Source organism: Choloepus didactylus, chromosome 1 (genome assembly GCF_015220235.1).
Source record: "Choloepus didactylus isolate mChoDid1 chromosome 1, mChoDid1.pri, whole genome shotgun sequence".
NCBI classification, from domain to species: domain Eukaryota; kingdom Metazoa; phylum Chordata; class Mammalia; order Pilosa; family Megalonychidae; genus Choloepus; species Choloepus didactylus.
The window spans coordinates 200929418-200939152 of NC_051307.1; the positions used below are offsets into that span (position 1 = coordinate 200929418).

Genomic DNA, 9735 nt, shown 5'->3' on the forward strand with positions numbered 1-9735 from the left:
GATAGTGAATGAAGGCAAAGGAAGGCCCCAGTGCAGCTCCAGTAGAAATGGAATTCCCTTTGCTCTTCAGAAATTTGTGATCTTCCCAATGGGTATTTTGAATTTTCCTCTCTGACCACCTCGGCTGTTCCTGTTCCTCTCATCCACCTGTGATGACTTTCACCTGCTATAATCTTCCCCTCACCTTTGCATGGGGTATTTATTTCTAAGCCATATGTGATCTCCTTACTGGAACAAGGGAAGTAGTCCTGGATGGAAAGGAGAAAAGTGAGCCCAATTTGGGGAAAAACAAGTAAAGTGGCCCTGTTGTGGCTGTCTCAGAATTCAGACAGCACTGTATGATGGATGGAGAGAAGGTTGGGGAAAAGGATCCCAAGAAGCTCTCAAAGAGTTGACCCCAAACCATTCACATCATAGTCATCTGGGGAAGTTAAGAATAAATGTGCTTGGGCCTCACTTAAGAGAGAGAATAAAGGTTTGCTATATATCCCTCACTCATCTCTCCCAATGTTAACATCTTACATAACCATGATACAAGGTTCAGAAGCAGGAAATGAGCATTGGTACAAACAATACTGTAAAGTATTTAGTATTGGTACAATACTATTAATTATTAGGTAAACTAGAGAACCCATTTGAATGTTGTCTTTTCACTAATTTTTTAATTACCGTTATTCAAGGATTAGGATCCCAAATTACAATTTGTTATTTCTCCCTGTTCTCCTGCGTTTGCAATATTTTCTCAGTCTTTCCTTGTCTTTCATGACCTTGTCACTGTTGAGGTGTATTAATAAGTGATTTCGCTGAATCTCCCTCAATTCAGTCTGTCTGATATTTTCTCATGATTGGACTGAGGTCATATATCTCTGGCAAAAGCACCACAGAAACGATATTGCTTCCTTTTCAGCACATCATATCACTAGGTTCATGATGATGATATGTTTATTATTGATGATGTTAGCTTTGAACACCTGGTCAAGATTGTCTCCATTGGGATTTTCCACTGTAAAGTTATCTTTTCCTGTGTGGTCAACACATATTTTGGGAAAGAGACTTTCAGACTATGCAAATCCCTTTTCTTCTCAAACCTCCTCCACCAATTTTAGTAGCCTTCAGTGGATCCTGTCTGTAACAGTTCACTGTGGTGTTTGCCTAATGGCTGTTTTCTACTTCCCTTCTTCCTTCCACATTTATGCATTGGAATTCCACTGCATTTTCATTTATTCATATTACTCTGGAGTTGAGGACATTTATTTTATTCTCTGAGTTATAATCCAGTCTATCATTATTTATTTTGTTGTTTAAATTGTTACAGCTTTGGCTACTAGGAGCTCCTTCAGTTTGGTCATTGATTTTTCAAGTCCCTGTCTTTTGTTCAGCACTCACTTCCTTACTTTCTGATTCTGCAAGATATTCAAGGTTCATCTTGTATTTCCTTGCTCCAACCCTCATTCCTTTTGTTGGCAAATGGTGTTTAGAAAACAAGATTTGGGTGCTAAGTGAGCTCATTGCTACTTGGATTTTGTTGCTCTCTCAACAGACAGAGCTTGGCTATGTATGTATGTTTATGAAACTACATATATGCACAGATCTACACTTTTGGATATGTGTGTATTAAAAGCCGTGTATTTATACTGATACCTCAGATTACAGTCTAATGCCACAGGGTTCATTTTAGTCTTCTCCTTTTCCTTATTTTTAACTTCTTTCTCCAGCAGTGAGAAACCCAGTTCTTATTATCTACAATAAATTTACATATTTGTTCACTTGTGGTATAATCAAAAAGTAGTTTCAGAATTAATAACCCACCCTCTGAGAAACACACTTACGACTAGATTGCAGCATTTATGGATAGTTGTTTTTGTCATTAGCCTGACAGCAGCCAGTCAAGTTGATGTTCTCCGAAGTTACTTAGGATAGTTTTTCTCTTCTCTACCACCTACGGTATGGTTGTTATTTATTTGTAATACAGTTAGATTCATTTGTTGGTTTGATTTCCATTTTGGGTTCCCCCACATCTTGGTTGGTTTTAATCATTTGTGCATGACTTTCTGAGCTTGTGTGTGGGGTGTGTGTGTGTATGTGAAATATCACTGTGGTTCTAAGAGTCAGAGCTGTACAAAAAACTATGCTCAGAAAAGTGTTACTTCACCCTCATCCCCATTACCATGCTCCCATTACCCATTTCTTTCAGTCCTTTTTCCACCCACTCCCTATAAGGTGGTTTGAGGCTGTATATACCCCAGAAAAACATGTTCTTAAATTTAATCCATTCCTGTGGGTGTGGACTCATAATAAGTAGGACTTTTTGATGAGGTTACTTCAGTTAAGATGTAGCCCACTTTAATCAGGATGGGTCTTAATGCTATTACTGGAGTCCTTTATAAGCAGAGTGAAATTCAGACAGAGAGACACAGAAAGCCACAGGGAACAGCCAGAAGCTGAAATTTAGTGGAACCCAAAAGAGAACAGAGAGGCCAGGAGAGTTCACCATTGCCATGTGACAGAGGAGCTAAGGACCAAGAATCACAGGCAGCCAGCCCCAGAACACCCAAGTCTTTAGGAAGAAAGCATCACCTTAATGATGCCTTGATTCGGACATTTTCCTGGCCTCAAAACCATGAACTAATAAATTCCCATTGTTTAACCTGATCCATTTCATGGTATTTGCTGGAGCAGCGTAAGAAACTAAAATGGTAACCTATTTCTTTAGTTTCTGTTTTACCTTTCCTATATCTCCTTTACACAAATGAGCAGATTCAGGTGGATTTTCTTATATCCCCTTTTTTCTTAAATGATTGGGAGTATACTGTAGATAGTCTTCTGCATTTTCCTTTTTTACACTTAACTTGTGTCCTGGAAATCACTCCGTATTAGTCTTTATGTTTAAACTGGGTTTCCTTTAGACAGCATATAGTTAGTTCTTGCTTTTTTTAATCCAATATTGTTCTAGTTTGCTAATGCTGCTGGAATACAAAACACCAGAGATGGATTGGCTTTTTTAAAAGGGAGTTTATTTGGTTACACAGTTACAGTCTTAAGGCCATAAAGTGTCCAAGGTAACACATCAATAATCCAGGTAACTTCACTGGAGGATTGCCAATGGTGTCCGGAAAACCTCTGTTAGCTGGGAAGGCAAGTGGTGTTTGGTCTGCTCCAAAGTTCTGGTTTCAAAATGGCTTTCTCCCAGGACGTTCCTCTCTAGGCTGCAGTTCCTCAAAAATGTCACTCTTAGTTGCACTTGGGATATTTGTCCTCTCTCAGCTTCTCCGGAGCAAGAGTCTGCTTTCAACGGCCGTCTTCAAACTGTCTCTCATCTGCAGCTCCTGTGCTTTCTTCAAAGTGTCCCTCTTGGCTGTAGCTCCTCTTCAAAACGTCACTCACAGCTGCACTGAGTTGCCTCTGCCCGTCAGCTCATTTATATGGTTCCACTGATCAAGGCCCATGCTAAATGGGTGGGGCCATGCCTCCATGGAAATTATCTCATCAGAGTTATCACCTACAGTTCGGTGGTGCACATCTCCAAAGAAACACTCAAAGAAATCTAATCAAAACTGATAACCTCTGCCCACACAAAATTACATCAAAGATAATGGCGTTTGGGGGACACAATACATTCAAACTGTCACAAATATGAAAATCTCTCTTAACTGCTGTATTTAGACCAGTCACATTTAAAATGATTATTGATATAGTTGGTTTAAAATCTGCTATCTTGCTAACTGGTTTCTAAGTATAGTTTCCCAATAAATGGAATCAAGGGTCTTTGGAGAAATGGCTGATTCTAGGTCTGGGGACAGGAAAATGTGAGATAAGTCTGGAGTATCTTGCAATGCCAGAAAATAAAGATGTGCTCAAAAAATGAAAGGATGGGAGCATGTCAGAGGGATACCAGAGCCATCATGAAAGAACTCCCTAAGGTCAAAACTGGAACAATTTGAACAACAAAATAAATAAATATATATTGGATTATAGGCCAAAATATAAAATAATAAACATGAGCCAATACTGATATAAATAAAGTATTGAATAAATAAATGGGGGATAAGAGGCAAATCTTCCTTACATAAGAATTCCAAATAATATATGTAGATCCTCTCCCCTCCAGGAGGTGGCGTTTAATTCCCTCCCTTTGTTGAATGTAGGCTGGATTTAGTGATTAGCTTTCACCAAGAATAGAGTGTAGAAAAGTGAAAATAGTAACCTTAACAGAGGAGAAACCTGGAAAACACTGCCTTAACCAAGTGATCAAAATTAACATTACTAGCAGTTAATCCTATACATTATATACAATAAGAAGAGCATAAGAGAAACTTCAAACAAACCCCAATTGAGAGATTTTCTATAAAGCATCTGACCAGTGTTCTTCCAAACTGCCAAGGTCATGGTAAACAAGGAAAAGACTGAAAAACCATCACAGATCAAAAACAGTAAGGAGACATGACAACCAAGTGCCTTGTGGAATCCTGGATGGGATCCTAAAACAAAAGTAGATATTAGTAGAAAAATTGGTGCAATTCAAATAAAATTGAGTTTAGTTAATAGTAACGTACCAATGTTAATGTCTTAGTTTTGACAAATGTACCATGGTTAAATAAGATGTAACATGAGAGGAACCTGCATGAAGAGTACATATAAGTCCTTTGTACTATCTTTGCAACTTTCTGTATATTTAAAATTATTCCAAAATTAAAAGTTTGTTTTAAGAAAAATGGCTGGTAAGAAAGGACACCCAGCCACCAGACTGTGGGTCTGTGTTCTGAGCAGGAAATAGGGAAAATCTTACTTGTCTGTCTCTTTACTGATACTCCCTATGGTGAGGCATTTTTTTCATGCTTCCTTTTAGTTATTTAGATGGTTTCCTTTATTTTTTGAACATATTTAAAATTGTTGATTTAAAGTTTTTGTCTAGTAAGGCCAACATCTGGGCTTCCTCAGAGACATTTCTATTGATTGCTTTTTTCCCCCGTTTATGAGCCTGCCATACTTTCTTGTTTCTTTGCATGGGTCATAATTTTTTGTCAAAACCTGGACGTTTTAAGTAATATAATGTTGTTGTGCCTGTTTGTTGCTGTATTTGTAGTTGTTGCTGTTATTCGTTTAGTGACTTTTCTGAACTAATTTGGTAAAGTCTATGTTCATTATCATGTGTGACCACTGAAGTCTCTGTTCTGTTAGCTTGGTGAATAGTTAATGATTGGTCAGAGATTTTTTTAAATGCCTGGAAGCAATAAATCTCTCAGAATTTGATGAGGGGCACTGGGTGCATGTCGGATCATGCATTCGATGGTTAAGCAGGCAGTTTACCACTCTGCCTTACTCTTAACTTCTTTCTGTGCAAAGCCTCAGGGTCAGTCAAGGTGAAAGCATAGGACTGTCTAAGGATTCCCCTGGGCACGTGCATTTGATCAACTCTGTGCATGCCTGTGGCCTTCTAGATTCACAGGAATATGCCAAAGCTTTTCACAACTCCCTGTGGACTTTTACATTTTTTGGTTAGCTTCTTATTTGTCCCAAATCTTATTACCTCAGGCAATTGTGGAGTTCAACAATTGTAGCTGATTGTTTTTGACAAACACCCCAGGGGAAAAAACTGTTCTCTGTGGAAAGCAGTCAGTCAAGTCAAACAACAAAAACCCTGCAATTTGAGATTTCCAGGAAACTGTCATACAAGCCAAATGATGATACTCCTCTGGGAAAGGTGCTTTGAAGGAGCTCCACTGCGTTTCCCTCCTTCTAGTGGCTAACAGGCTGCTTGTTTTCACTAGTATCACAGGACTGTTGGTTTTTACAGCTACTGCAGAGATTGGGGGTGGGGGTGGGGCTGAGGCAAAATGGGAATATGGCAAATTAAAACACCACAAAACTAGCTGTTCTTACTGAGATTTAGCGACTTTTCTTGAATGAATACTTTTTCATTTTTTCAAGCCTTTGGTTAATTTTCAGAATTCTGTAAAAGTTGATTTTGAAAATTTTTGCTTCTCTGGAGGAGTGGATTTTCGAGCCCTTTGTGCCTTTTTTCCCACTGACATCATTTTGATTGGGTTTTAATGAATATTCTGTTCTTCTCCTGGGAATTGTATATTGAGAAAGGGGTCCCAGAACAGCAAAATTAATTATTTAAGAATCAAGAGAGAGGCTGTTGTATGCTGGATTCCTGTTCCCATTAAGTTTACATTCTAATAGTAAAGTAAAGGTAGATAACAAACAATTGATAAACATGAATTTGCATTTGTGTGAATACTTAAAAAAAGATATAATGAAGAGATGAGGTCTAAAGGGCTAGGGGAAAGGGCTATTTTAGATGTAGTGGTTCAGGAAGGCCTGTTTGAGGTGTAACCTCCAGAAATAACTCCCTTGAAATAAAAAGGAGGTAGAAGACAGATCAGGGAACAGGCCAGAGACCCTACCTTCCCCCTACACGTACACAGACATACACACAAGGAAAAACCCAAGTTCAAGGCAGGGACTGTAAGAAAGGAATAAGTTTCGTTTTCACATAGAGACAGCATGGAATAAGGGAAATGGAGGCAAAACCAGTTTAAACAAGCCCCAGACAAAGAGAAGAGAGAATCTGCCTGATGTAAAGAGACATGAGGTAGTATCAGAGGCGGGAACTCACAGCAAAAAAATAAAAATTTGGGGGGGGATTGGCTAATCAGTTCAAAATCTCAATAATGAGCTAGTTGGCTCTCTGGGATTGGCTGTACAAATTAAAATCTCAAAAGATGAATTAGTTAGTGTTCTCAGATAGGCTGTAACCTCTGTAGTACCCAGTCAATAGGGAAACAGGGGAGGGACTTGCGAATTAGGAGTAGGAGATTTAAACATCGCCATTCTCTTCCTCTGGCGCGCCAGCCTTCCATGTGTTTGGCTGGACGCCCTATCTTGCAAGATTGTAAATAAATTCTTTTCTCCTCCAGAACCGAGAGAGCGTTTATTCCCTTACAGGTACCACTTTATTTCCGACAGGACGATTCAGGGGACAGACTGCACGGCGGAGGGAGGGAGCACCCTCCGAGAGTGGGCCCGCACCCAAGGGTGGGCTGAGAGTTGGGCCAGGGGCAGCCGTTCTGAGGGGTTATGCTTGAGCAGCTTGGAGATGAGGTCCTGGGCTCCCGGGGGCATGGCAGTGGGGAACTTCAGGTCCACCTTGACGATGCGCCGATATGTCTCATTGTGGGAAGCACTCTCGAAGGGGGGGTTTCCCACAAGCAGCTCGTAGCACAGCACTCCGATGCACCAGAGGTCCACTTTCTCATTGTGCGTGCGTCCCTCGATCATCTCTGGGGGCAGGTAGTCCAGGGTGCCACACATCGTCTTCCTCCTCAGGGAGGGGGCGTGCACAGACCAGCCGAAGTCAGCAATCTTGAGCTCTCCCCGGAGCCCCAAAAGCAGGTTCTCGGGCTTTATGTCTCTGTGAATCACCTTCTTCCCGTGACAATACATCAAAGCATCTGCCAACTCCTCCATGATCGTGGCTGTTCGCTGCTCGTCAAAAGTGCAGCTCTTCTGCAGCTCCTTGTAGAGCTCCCCACGGGGGGCATACTCCAGAATCAAGTAGACCCTCCGCCGGTCGTAGAAATAGTTGTAGAGACGCAGGATGTTGGGATGCTGCAGGTGGGCCTGGATCTCGATCTCCCTGCGCAGCTGGTGCTCCACACCCTCCTTCTCTATCTGAGACTTGAAAAGGACCTTGAGCGCCACGATGAAATGGCTTTTCTTCTCCTGAGCCAGGTTCACGTTTCCAAACTTGCCTTTGCCCAGAGGACGCCCAATCTCAAAGTCGTCAATTGTGAAGGATCGCATTAAGAAGTTGGGTGTCCCACTGCTGTTGTCCATTATCTTCTGACCAGCTGTGGGCTGGGCGTTGGAAGGTTATATAACAGCCTTGGAGCGGCTCATGAGGACAAGCGCGGATGGGGTGGCAGGTTCCTTCCGGAGGACTCTCTGGGGCAGGGTGTTCAGGCCCGATTGAGCCGTCTGCCGGCCGTAGGGCCAGGGATGGGCGTTCTCCTTCTGGGCCATCCTGCAGCCCGCGCGCGGCCCAGCTCCTGGCCCAGCCGCCGCAAACCACTTTATCTAAACTTTGTGTTGATGTTTGAAAATTTTTCTTTAGTAAAACAACTTAAATCAAAAGAATTTGATAAGCAGGATTCTTTTGAAGTTGCAGGTCATGTGGAACCAATTACAATTCATTGACTTGAGTTCAGTGGAGACTTGTACTCTGCATTAGTCTCATCTCCTCTCTCTTCCTTAAACAATTTCATCATTAAATTCAATCTCTCTCCACTGACTCCTTCATTTCTGCAGTCAGTCTCCTGTCTCTCATATCTAAGGGAAAGACATATTCACACTATGTGAATAGTGCCATTAAATCTACATTTTTTTTTCTCTTTAGAATTGGAGGATCTCTGTGTTACCTAGGACTAGAAAACAATAATTGCCAAGTGCTTTCTATTTCTGATTTTCTATCACAGTCTCTGAATTTGGGAGCTTTTTATTATTGATAAATGTTGCTTGGGGTTCATTTCAGAGCTTTTGATAAGAATCTCATTCTGTTCTTTTCATTTTGTTCCCATGCTGTTTTCTAAGAAGTGAGAAGGAATTGAACAGTTGACTAACTTCTATGAGTAGATTGTGTTGAGTAAATGTCCTTAATCATAGCTATGAGTGGATTGTGTTGAGTAAATGTACTTAGTCATAGATGATATCTATGGTTTGAAATTTTGCAGAATGTGAAGAAAGGTTTAAAGCATGTTAAGAAATAGATGCATTTATTAGTGTGAGCATGTATTTCCTCATTCTTTCTCAGTTAAATGTTTGCGTGTGTATTGTTATGGGTTGTATTGCATCCCCCTAAAAGCCATGTTCAAGTCCAAATCCCCTCTTCTATGAATGTGCCCTTATTTAGAAATAGGATCTTTAAGATGTTCTTAGTTAAGATAAGGCAGAACTGGATTAGGGTGGGCCTTAATCCAATGTAACTGGTGTCCTTATAGAAAGTGGAGAATCAAACACAGAGAACATCATGTGATGAACAAGGCAGAGAATGTCACTAGAATCTAAAAGAGATTGGGAAGAATTCTCTCCTACAGGTTTAAGAGGAAGCATGTCTCTGCTGACACCTGATTTTAGACTTCTAATCTCTAGAACTGTGAGATAATAAATGTCTGTTTTGTAAGCCACCCAATTTGTGGTAATTTGTTACAGCAGCCCTATCAAACCAAGGCCTGTGTGTGTATATATTTCTTTAGGATTATAAACAAATGTTTTATATAAGGATATGAGCACTTTGTTCTGGTAGAATCTTCATTGTGGAGTTGTGTTAAACACTCTGAGCCTCAGTTTCCTTGTCTATAAAATGGAGATATAATAATATGTACTTCTAGAGTTTGTTGCGAGATTAAATAAGTTAGTGCTTGTGAAGTATTTAGAGACCTTACCATAGCTAGGCACTACTCTAAGTGTTATGCTCAATAAGTTTTCTTTGAATAAATTTTGAATCCCTTTTATGGATATGGTTCAACATTCTCAAACCAGATTGTTAGGTATTGAAAGCCATGTCACTCACATAACACATGTTCAGCTCAATGATGACCAAAGCCTTCAGCTTGTATATATTGCTGCTAAGGCACCTATTTCCTTATTTTAGGTTTTTGTGGTCATTTTTTCTTACAATCTATATTAGAACAGAGGGAGCCAATGACATGAGTCATGTAGTTTTGGCATGAG

General features: G+C 40.4%; 1 pseudogene; it reads right to left on the bottom strand.

The window, feature by feature from the left end:
- Positions 1-6977: 6977 nt before the first annotated feature.
- Positions 6978-8028, bottom strand: LOC119544529 (annotated as a pseudogene).
- Positions 8029-9735: the final 1707 nt, after the last annotated feature.